The sequence below is a fragment of the Chlorocebus sabaeus genome, chromosome 5 (genome assembly GCF_047675955.1).
Source record: "Chlorocebus sabaeus isolate Y175 chromosome 5, mChlSab1.0.hap1, whole genome shotgun sequence".
Taxonomy (NCBI): domain Eukaryota; kingdom Metazoa; phylum Chordata; class Mammalia; order Primates; family Cercopithecidae; genus Chlorocebus; species Chlorocebus sabaeus.
Window position 1 is genome coordinate 17733390 of NC_132908.1, and position 12004 is coordinate 17745393.

Here is a 12004-nt window from a genome sequence, read left to right on the forward strand (position 1 = left end):
ACAAGCTGTGTGACATAGAAGAAGTTTCTTAACCTCTCTGAGCCTCAGCTTCTTCTAGAAAGTCGGGTCACAATCGCATTCTCTTTGCGCTACTGTGCAAGGCAGACGAGATAACATGGAGAAAGTGCTTTGCACAGTGTCTGGTGCTACGGAAAGGTCTGAACATGGTAGTTTTGTGAGGGATCTGGGCCCCAGCCCCACCTTGGCTGCGACAGCCTTCCCAGGGAGCTTTCAGAGCTGCTGCTGCTGCCACCATAGGTTAGCTGTGCAGGGAGGGACACTTGTCCCTCTAATGGCCTCCCTGGAGGCCTGGCCCAGCAACCCCAAGCCTTGTGGGGCATCCCCAGGGATGAGAACCTGTTGGCCTTGGGAATGTGGCCTCCCAGTGTCCCATATGGAGGATGAGGGTCTTCAAATGAGCTCAATTTCTTCCACTTTGCAATAGGAAGGCTGGGGTACTCACTCTGGGGGACCCTCATCTGGATGAGAAGAGTTCTGAATCCCATAATTTCATGGCCGAGAGTCTTGACTGTCACCTCTACCAGGTTCTATCCAGGCTTGTTTAAAAATCATAATATTAGCAATATCAATAACAACAACTAAGACTTACATGACCCTAGTTATGTGCCAGGCACAGTTCTAATATGAATTATTAGAACTTTTCAGATACGAATTTATTTAATCCTCATAATAACCTTCATACATGGATTTATTTATCATAGCAATGGCAGAGATATCATTTTTAAATCCCCATTCAAGTAAAACTAATAATGAAATACCAAGATAGAGATTCTAATAAGGCCAAATTATTAGGTTGTGATAGTGTTAGGGTGAATTTAAACAGTGGGTCGATGGGGTTGCCAGATAAAATGCCAGTAAATAAATATTAATAACTTCTTTTTTAGTGTAAGCATGCCCCAAATATTACATGGGATGTATTTATATTAAAAATTATCTGTTGTTTACCTGAAATCAAATTTGACTGGGTATCCTTCTTTTTTTCCCTCTCTTTTTGTTTTAAATCTAGCTTCCTTAGTGGTAACAATAAGGGATAGTCTTAGTTCATTTGGGCAAGAGGTTTCAGTTCTGTCCTAAACTCTCTGAGTGTATTCGTCAGCTCAGGTTGCCAGAGCAAAATATCACAGACTGGGGAGCTTAGGCAACAAACATTTGTTTCTCACAGTTCTGGAGGCTGGGAAGTTCAAGATCAGGATGCCGGCAGATTTTGTTCCTGGTGAGGACTCTCTTCCTGGCTTGCAGATGGCCGCCTTCTCACTGTACCTTCACGTGGCAGAGAAAGAGAAAGCTCTGGTCTCTTCTTCTTATAAGGGCACTAATCCCATCATGAGGATGGGATCCCATCTAAATCTAATCACCTCCCAAAGGTTCCACCTCCCAACACCATCACATTGGGAGTTAGAGCTTTAACATACGAATTGGGTGCAGGGAAGAGGAGAGACACAAACATTCCATTCATAACAATGACTTGCATCCTTACTCTTGGACCTCAGCTTCCTCACCAGTGCAATAAGCAAGTAGCAGAGAAGATGAACAAAATATTCTTGCAGGCTGCCTTGTATATCCCAAGATCTTGCCTTTCTGTCCAGCAAAAGTGGGAAGGGGCCAAGACTGAGTTTGAAAGCGGGAGTAACTAGGGGTGTTTTCTGTCCTTCACTAGCTTGTGCCCATGGGACCTCTCTGAGACTCAAGTTTCCTCACCTCTCTGAGCCCCAAGTGGGGGTAGCAAGCGTCCCTATCAAGGGTTTTGGAGATCTTCAATGAGCTCATGCAAGTGAAGTGCCTAGCACACAGTAAGCACTTGAAAAATGAGTTATTAACATCACTATGTTTGTCACTGTGGTTGTTGATGTTATGCCAGAATTGGCCAGGAGACAGTTTTCTGTTCTGACAAAAGTCTTCAGCATTGAAAAGAACTTCTGAACGTCAGTCCCCAGGCCTCATCCCTACTCTATAGATAAGGGTACCGAGATTGTGTCAGTCTCAGCTACCCGGGAGAGCTCAAAGTTTGGAATTGGAAGGAGGGGTCTTAGAAATCCACTCAGCCCAACCTTTCCATATTACAGCTATGGAAACTGAGGCTACAGTGGCCAATTGAGCCAACCATGGTCATCACTGTCCAAGAGGCAGTTCTACTGCTTCCCAGGCTCCCAGCCCTACAGAAAGCCCAGTTTCAGCCTGTGCAGATAGATTCTCTAGAGGAAAGTGATTTCAACACAGAGGGAATGTGTGTGAGTGTATGGGTGCATGTGAGCAGGAGCATGCATGTTGGTATGTTGTAGGGAGGATTTAGGGGTCTCTGTGGGCCCCGGTAGACCATGAGAATACATGCACCTCGAAGTCCCTCCTTATTGAGAATGGGCTTGGTTTTTCATCTTCTTCTATGTACCCCCAGCCTTTAGGTACAATGCATCACAGGGCACAGGTCATGGGTCATTCATCTCACTACTCCAGACCTTTCATCACCCATTCCCTGCATACGCAAACATACACAAATAGCACGACTTGGCCACCCCCTATGTTTTGGAGGAAAAAAAAAAAAAAAACTCTTTAGACATCTCTTAGAGGCTTGGGAGGATTTAGACAGACTAAATCCTTTTCCCGAAACATTTTCTCTGAACCTGCCTTTGATCTCATTGTTTAAGTGGATTAATGAATGTAAAGTCCTCAGAACAGTGTCTGGCACCCAGTAAGAGCTACGTAAACATTTATTATTCTTCTTTTACCATCAAAAAGTTTCCTTTCCCTGACTCCTGAGCCCAAGAACTCTCTGTAGCAAAGGAAATTTATAGCCAAAGTGTTTTGAAGCTCAGGACCTGCTTCTGCAGGGCTTCAGAAGCGTAGATGGGGAATGAGTCAAGTTATGTAGCCTCTCCCTCACCCGTCCAAGAGCCTGGCATTGCACTCTCAGCTCTGGGAAAGGTTCTGGGACCCAGACTGTTTCTACTGTAATAATATCTAATACTTACTAGAATCTCTGCCTCTGAGCTGGAACTGGCTTTTCTGTGAAGTAGGCACTATGATCATGCCCATTGTACAGATGAGAAAACTGAGGCACAAAGAGCTGAGTTTCCCACTAGGACCATCTGACTCCAGAGTTCAAGCTCTGAACCTGGAGCATAGAGACCTAGGCAACAGTGTTCCTACCTCCTAGAGCAGCCCGGATCCTAAAGTGTCCCTTGGACATTCTGTCCAGTTGCCACTCCTCCTCTATGGTCACAGAGCAAGCACTTTGTACATACTTCTAGAATACTTAGTATGCAATGACTCTGCCATGTGCAAGTTCCTTCTTCCAGACTGAAAGCAACCCAAGGACCTCAAGCCAAATAGGCACCCAGGAAACATTGACTTATTTGCTTAATTAATTGTTGCATTTGGTGTTTAATAGATTCATTTCGCAAATGAGAAAACGAAAACTGGAAAGAAGATATCTTTTAGAGGCGCTAGTCTGTTCAGGAGTTTCTGAATCTGTCAGACTCAAGTCTCGATACAGTGTCAATCATGGCTCTGCCACTTTTGAGCCAAGAGAGTAAGTGACTTACCCTCTCTGAGCCTTAGTCTCCTCATCTGTAAAATGGGGATGATATCGATACTCCCTCCTAGGCTGATCTCAAGGAGTCACATACCAAACACCCAACGAATGGCTGCTATAATTAGCAATATAAGAAATTGCCTAATGCTTTTCCCCCTGTTTCATGTGGTCTCAAGAGTGGCTCACAGAAGGAGCAGCAAAGCTTAGACAGGAGAGACCTGGGGCCACCAGTTTCACTTCCCAGAGACAGGGCTCACTGTGAAGGAGGCAGTGGAACCTGTAGGACAGCAGGAGGGCAGCGAGGGTGACCAAGTCCTCAGAACGCAGCAGCCACCTTCCCGGAGTCTGTGACACTCTTTTGGCCCCCAGGAGTGTCTGGGGCCCAGTATGGGGACCTGGTGGACAAATGTGGCCCCTGAGCCTCCCCACTCCCCTCCTGGCTGGGTCCCAAGACTCATCTGAAAAGGCAGCAGCAGGGTAGTGCGTTCGTGGGTGGCTGGATTGGGGCCAGGGGAGCCAGCAGCCAGATTGAGTAGGAAGGTGACAATTTATTCCTTTAAAAAGAGTGGGGGTAGGGGGGAGCCCTGAATTCCACTGATGTGTTTTCTTTCCCTAACAAGCTCAGAGCTCCCAAAGGTTTTGACCCCCACCCCAGCTGGGGAACCTTGGGGCCCTCTCGTGCTGCTAATTGAAGGAAAAGACCAGGTGGTTTGGCCTCCTGGTTTCCAGAGCAACAGCCCCTTTGTGCATCTCCTCCCCCCTGCCTCTCTCCCTCCACTCTCCCTCCCCCACCGCCAGTCTCATCTCTTCCCTCCTCTCCTTCTCAAGTTCCCAGCCATGCTAAACCATTTCTAGTTCTCCAGTGCTCCATTCGCTCTCACACCTCTAGACCCCTGCACACACTGTGCCCTTCCCCTGGAACACTCTTTCTCTAACACTTGTTCATCCTCCGGGGCTCAGTTGAGACAGCACCTCCTCTAGGAAGCCTCCCAGATCTCCAGGTCTGGGTTGTGTTCCACTTTTAGGTGTTCTTGTGGCAACATCCTCTTTTCCCCCATCCAGGAAGGGAACTCATGATGCCTTGTCATAATCACCTGTGGGATCCTTGAAGATGGGGACAGGGCAGTCACCAATTCAACTAGGGAGAGAAAGTGGCAAACAACCAGTTTCCAAAATAATCGAGGGGGCTGCTCCCTGAAGTTTTTGCTGGCACGACACACATCCACAAATTACATGTTAACGACATCTTTGTTTTTGCACTTCTTTTTCTTTCTTTCTTTCTTTTTTTAGAGACAAGGTCTTGCTCTGTTGCCCAGGCTGGAGTATAGTGGTATGGTCATAGCCTGCTGGCAGCCTGGAAATCCTGGGCTCAAGTGATGCTCCCTCTTCAGTCTCTTGAGTAGCTGGGACTACAGGCATGTGCCACCACCTATGGCTAATTTTAAAAAAGGTTTTTTTTTGTAACGGTGGAGTCTTGCTATACTGCCCAGGCTGGTCTCACACTCCTGGCCTCAAACAATCCTCCTGCCTTTGCCTCCCAAAGTGCTGGGATTACAGGCATGAGCCACTGCACCTGGCCTGTGCTTATTTTTCTTAATTTTGGTCTTCCTAGACCGTAAGGCTCATGAGGTCAGAAGGCACATCTGTGTAGTATACCGCACAGTATCTTCAGCTTGTAACCTACTACCTGAGACCAAGTACTTGTTCAAATAGTACTTGTTGAATGGATAAAGGAATTAATGAAGGACCAGACCATCAAGATTGGAGCAAAAGGAAATGGGCTTACATGCGGTAGGACTCTCTAGGTTTGGGGGTAGACAGGCTGGCTTCAAATCCCAGCTGGGAGCTGTGAGATCTTGGACAAGTTAGCCAACCTTTCTGTGCTTTGGTTTCTTCATCTGTGAAGTGGGGGTGATAGTGGCACTACCTGGTAGGATGTGTGAAGACTGAGTGCATTTTTCTGTATCAAGCATTTAACACAATGCCTGGCACACAGTGAATGCTGAGTCAGAGCTGGCGCTGGTTGTTGTGTTGCCATGGTTACCTGACTGTCAAGCTCTAAAGCTAAAGAAATCCCTTCACAAGAGACAGATTAGCAGAGGCTGGTTTGGGGTCAGACTGATGAAAGGCCTTCTATTCCCAATTCCTTAAACCCAAGAGGTAAAGGAGGAGGGGGAAGTGCCGTGCAGGTTGGAGTTAATGATCATCTCAGTGCAAGCCAGCGCTCTTTTCTGCCTCCCAGGTCCTCCCAATTAAAGGCCTTTGCCTGCCCTGTTGGAAAGGGGAGTAATTGAGCAGTGACCTGTCACAGCCCCATTTTCTGCTATGTTTCACCCCTGGCATCCATAACCACCATTTACTCAATGGAGAAAACCTAAAGGACCAGAATGGGGAGGCGGGGTGTCAATGGTTCAAGGAGCTTGTTTTCCACTTTGGGAGGAGCTGACAGGATTGGAGGCCAGGGTTCTTTTTGAAAGATCCACAGTCTTTAGGACCAAGGACCCTTTTCCCCTTCTCACTCCACGCAGCCCCTTTCATTTAATTAATTATTAATTCCTCTTTGCCAGGCTCTATTCAAGTGAGAGAATGAATGAATGAATGAATGAATGAATGATTCTACAGGCTCCATCTTTCAGTCTGGCCAGGGCTTCCCAGATTTTAGACCAGGGCTTTAGACCAGGGCTTCCCAGATTTTCACGTGTACAAGAATCACCTGGGGCTCTTGTAAAAATACAGACTGATTTGGAAGGCCTGGAGTGGGACCTGGGAGTCTGAAGGTCCCAGGGGATGCTGAGGTTGGCCTTCGCAGCAATCGTTGTCCTAAACAATATGCAAAACCAGGATCTGGCAACCTCTGATTTCAGGACTTGGTTAAAAAAAAACTCCAGGAACGCCATCGCAGCGTCAGGACCGCTGGTTTCAAAGGCATGAGTTATGCACACAGCCTTCTCACTGTTTTCCCAACAGGTTGCCCTCAAGAAGTGGTGTTTGATTCCCTACGTGTATTTATGCATTCAAGCCTAGTCATTGTGCACTTACTATGTGCCAAGGCACCGGGGGAGAGGAACGATCACAACAGACGCTGATGGGGATAGAGGACGAATGTGTGAATGTTGAGGTGCAAAGGGCTCTAAAAGCATCTATCAGAGGTTCCTACCTCATCTTCCCTGAATAAGTCACTGGGCAGCAGAGACTCAAAGGAGAAACCGAATTGGCTGAAGTCAGGTCAACGGAATGATCTGCAAAGGTCTGAACATGTCTTTGAGAAATGGCGAAAGTGTGGGCAAACCTGGGGCACAGAGTAAGGAGAGGGCGGATGACGGAGAATAAGCGAGGGGCAAGCAGTTCCCAAAGGCAAAGGGAACACCTGCAGGGTTTCAGGGAAATGAGGTCAGGCTGTTCCAAGGAAGAAGGATGCCTCCGGACCTGGGAGGTGAGATGAAACAGGAAGAACAGCGAAAAGGTGTTGAGAAGGTCTTCATGGAAAAAGGTCAAAAAAAATGCAGAAGGAGAAGAAAGAATGAACTGAATTTAGGAGACGGAATAGACATGACATGAAAATCGATGGGTTGTAAGGAGAGGAAAAAAGAGATTATTTTTGGCAAATTATCCAACAATGCTAAGACATTCTGAGCAATGCCAGCCAATTCTTGTCGATTTTGTCTGATCCCAGCCAATCCTAGATAGAGTAGTTTATGTCAAAAAAAACATGCAGGTAGAGTCAATGTAACAGATATCCTAAGTTGGATCTGAGCACAAAAAAAGGAAAACACTTAGTAACGTCTGGAGTTTAGGTAATCATGTTGTACCTGTGTTCATTTCTTAGTTTTTTAAGATGTTAACATCAGGGGAAACTGGGTGAAAGGTATACAGGAACTTTCCACACACTATCTTTGAAACTTCTAATTTTTTTTTTTTTTTTTTTTTTTTTTTGAGACAGGGTCTTGCTCTACCACCCAGGCTAGAGTGCAGTGGCACAATCCCAGATGACTGAAGTCTTGACCTCTTGATTTCAAGTGATCCTCCCACCTCAGCCTCCCAAGTAGCTAGGACTACAAGCACATGCCACCATGCCTGACTGAGTTTTGGTAAGAGACAGGGTCTCATTATGTTGCCCAGGCTGGTCTCAAACTCCTGGGCTTAAGCGATCTTCCCATCTTGGCCTCCCAAAGTGTTGAGATTATGGGTGTGAGGCACTGCACGCAGCCTAATTTTTAATTTTTATGGGCCATGGTAGGTGTATATATTTATGGGGTACATGAGATATTTTGGTACAGGCATACGGTGTGTAATAATCCCATCAAGGTAAATGAGGTGTCCATCACCTCAAGCATTTATCATTTCTTTGCATTACAAATACTCCAACTATATTCTTTTAGGTTTTGTTAAATGTATAATAAATTACTGTTGACGGTAGTCACCCTGTTGTGCTATCAAATACTAGATCTTATTCATTCTATCTAACCGTATTTTTGTACCCATTAACCATCCCCACTTTTCCCCCGCCTTCCCCACTAACTAGCCTTCCTAGCTTCTGGTAACCATCATTGTACTTTCTGATAACTTTTCTGGAAATCTAAATTTATTCCAAAATAAAAAGTTCATTTTAAAAAAAGAGGTAGAAGACAAAGAGAGCGGAGACTACACAATATGGTGAATTTGAGACTACGAACTCTTCCCACTACCGCCGTGCAGAAAGGTCACATGAACATCTGCAAACATCCTGCTAAAGTTAGACTGGACTTCCAAGGAAGTGACGGGGGTGCCCAGGGGCCAGAAACCAAGATAGAGATATAGTAAAGCAAGCATATTGCTCCAGAGCCCTGAGTAAGGCATCAGCCTCCATAATGCCTGGACTGGGGTTTTAACACCTGCACGGGATCGGAGGTGAAGTCAGAGCTATCTGAAGCAGGAAATTGAAACTTGAACCCTTTCTTAGTGCAGAAACTCATGTAGAGTTTCATCTTCAGTGGAAGGGAATCCAGGGGAAAAAAAAAAATCCTCCTACGGTCAGAGAGAGATGACAAAGAAGTTTACTTCATTCTAAACTCAGGGGAGAAAGTGCTAGACTTCCCTTCTGCAGACTTCTTTAGTGAGGTCCATGTCGTTAAATTTAAACACAATGTTAAAGCAATGTCTTCAGTACTTTTAAGCCATGGGCTAGGATTAGTAATACATTTTAACTCTAAAATTAGACAGATGGCCCACACTATACTTCTCATTAGTTGCGGGGGCTGTGTCTTAATTTTTGTTAAAGAAAATAGGAACAGGCTAAGAAAGGTGAATGTTTGCTGTGATGTTTCGTGTTGCTGTGCTGTGCGGTTATTTTACATTTTTGGAGTCCCACCTTCCATCTGGGGAAGAGTTTCTCAATCCTGGCACTACTGACATTTTGGGTTGGATCATTCTTCGTTGTGGGGAGTTGTTCAATATAGGATGTTTAGCAGCATTCCTGGCCTCTACCCATTAGATGCCATTAGTACCACCACTTCCAGTGGTGATACCCAAAAATGTCTCCAGACATTGTCCAATGTCTCCTGGCAAGGGGCGGGGATAAAATTCCCCCTCACGGTTCGAGAGTGACCAACGAATCTCAGTTTGCTGGGAACTGTAGGGGTACCCAGGATGTGGGACTCTCAGGGATATTGTCGTTGTTTTAAGTCAGGGTCTTGCTCTATCATCCAGGCTGGATGGAGTGCAGTGGCGTGATCATGGCTCACTGCAATTTTGACCTTCCGTACTCAATCGATCCTCCCACCTCAGAGTAGCTAGAACTACAGGCACACTCCACCACTCTTGGCTAATTTTTGTATTTTTTATAGAGACGGGGTTTTACTGTGTTGCCCAGTCTAGTCTCGAACTCCTGGACTCAAGCAATCCACCCACCTCGGCCTCCCAAAGGGTTGATATTGAAGGCGTGAGCCACCACACTCAGCCAAGACTCTTGATTTTAAAACTGGGATGTCCTGGGCACGCTAGGATGGCTTGGTCACCCTACTTTCATCTCTAATATGAGTATTTAGGGTGCCAAGTAATTTTAGGACAAGTGGGAGTGAGAAAAGTGGTTTATCACCAGCAAATACTGAGTCATCCCAGTCACTCCTGGACAAACTTATCCAAGTTCTCACGGATGAGTGTCCTTGGTTACTGAGTGGAAAGAAGGTAGAAATGATTTGCTGCTTCTCATCCATGCTAACGGAGAAACTGCTAAAAAAAGTGAACCCAGGAAGCAATTCAGTGTAGCCTTTTTGTGTTGTAGGCAGTGCTCAAAAGTCCCCACAAAGAGCTCAGCAACACCCAGTGTTACAAAGGGTCCATTAACTCTCTTGGCCATTGGCGCTTTAATGCATCAAGGTGATGTCCTCCTAGAGCAATGCTCTCCATCAAGAAAGGAGGGACCTGAGTTCCAGAAAAGGGTAGGGACAGGCCAAGGTGCTGTGCCCACTTACCTCCCCAAGCAGAGCTCCTTCTTTTTGCCATATAGAAGAGGATTAAGAAGGCAAATTCTGAACCAACAGGCTCCAGTTTGGATACTGGCATGTATTGAAAGAGAGTTGGCCAGGATTGACCAGGAAGGGTGGGGAGGTACCCCTGGTCAGCGCAGCTGCTGGGATTGGGGAGAGGCTGTTCTGGCCAAAGGGGAAAGCCCAGTGGCACTGACAAGGCCTGAGAAGCATGGCCTGGAATCTACCTGCCTAGCATAACTATCTTGATAAAAGCAACTGTCCCTTTCTTTCCCCAGAGAAATGCACAGAGGTGCACACACACTTTTAATTTTGTATTTGATTTTGGGAAATTCGCTGAATCTCTGCAGCCCATCAGTCTTGGTTATAAAACCCTGAGCTAATCATTAAGAACCAAACATCACGTAATCCATATATCCCAAGTATTTGGTGAATTTATTTGGCCCAATCAGTTGACCCAGTAACTCCATGAAGCAGGTGCTATAAAGACCATGAACTATTCTTAGACCTGCTAATTTCTCATCATGAAGCATCATGCCAACTTTATGAGCAAGAACTTTGGAGTCAGGAAGCCTGGGTTCAAATCCTTACTATGCCACTTACCTGCAGGATGATCTTGGGCAAGTTACTCAGCCTACCTTAGCCTTAGTTTCCCTATATGTGCTTGGCATACAGGTAAACTATAACAAATACTCAATGAATGTTGTTCACTACTTTATTACTTCATGAGCTCAGCCAACCACTATAGTGGCTTGAAGGCAAAGATTCCACTAAAGTGTGACCTTCACCCACCCTTGAGTGGATGGCTACAAAAGGGACCCCAGAAATCATCTAGTTTGAAGGTCAAGATGGGAAAGAATGGACCAGCATCTCACAGCGGGTCACATACAGAGCTGGGGGTAGGACCCAGGCTTCTCAAAGCCAGTCTAACAGATTCCACCCCTGCCCACTGCCTGTCTTCATGGATAAGCCATCCAACCTAGTATGAGAAAGGTTCTCAGCTTGCCTGTGTCCTCTCACCAGTCATCCTGAGTCGTGGTTTCCAAAAAAAGTATCTCTTAAGAAGCTTTCAGCGGGGCTGAGACTTGAGAGAACTTCACTGTCTCAAACACGGGGTTTTAAAAAATTTGTTTCTTTTTAGAATTAAGAACAAATGCTGAACTCCAGGAGTTCAATGGGCAAAGATATAAATGGTCTTGGCTATAGCTTGGCAATAAACATGTGGAAAAATGTGCAGTCTTGCCAGATAGCCCAGCATTGCAAATTGAAACAAGATAACCTTTTTTTGCTTATAAAATTTGCAGATTGCCATGAAAGTGATAACACTGAGCTCTGGCAAGGGCAAAGTGAGATGGGCACTCTCAAACATTACCGTGGGAGGATAAATTGCTTTCAGGAGACAATTTAGCAAATTGTATTAAAGCCTTAAAAAATCTCTCCTCAGAAAATCAGCAGAAATGCCAAAAAAGCTTTATGCACAAAGCTGCTCATCTCAGAATTATTTGTAATAGTTAAAAAAAATAGAGAAGCTATCTAATTATCTAAAAATAAGAGAATGATTAAATAAACTCTAGGAGAGCCACTCAGTAGAGGATTCAAGAGCTATTTAAAACAATATTTACAAAAATGTATAATAACATCGAAGAAATGCTTATACTCTTTAATTTTTAGAAATCAGAATACCGACTGGTATGCAGAGTACCATATAATCACATTACATTAAAACATCACTACATACAAATGTGACATGAGAAAAAACCGTATCAAAGCATTAACATTTTCCAGGTGTTCTATGATGTGCATGTATTATTTTTATAATTTAGTAAAATGTAGGTATGTATATGTTTTTTGGACCTCAAGCATAGAATTGCATAGATCATAATGGAACATGTTTTACTTTCATTCTTAAAAGTATGTACAGGCGGCCGGGTGCAGTGGCTGACGTCTGTAACCCTAGCACTTTGAGAGGCCGAGGAGGGTGGATCATCTG

General features: G+C 45.1%; 1 protein-coding gene across 7 annotated transcripts in view; it reads left to right on the forward strand.

Annotated features, from left to right (window-relative positions):
- Window positions 1-12004, forward strand: part of SYT17 (synaptotagmin 17) — a 140541-nt gene that overhangs the window by 112337 nt on the left and 16200 nt on the right. The window lies entirely within an intron of this gene.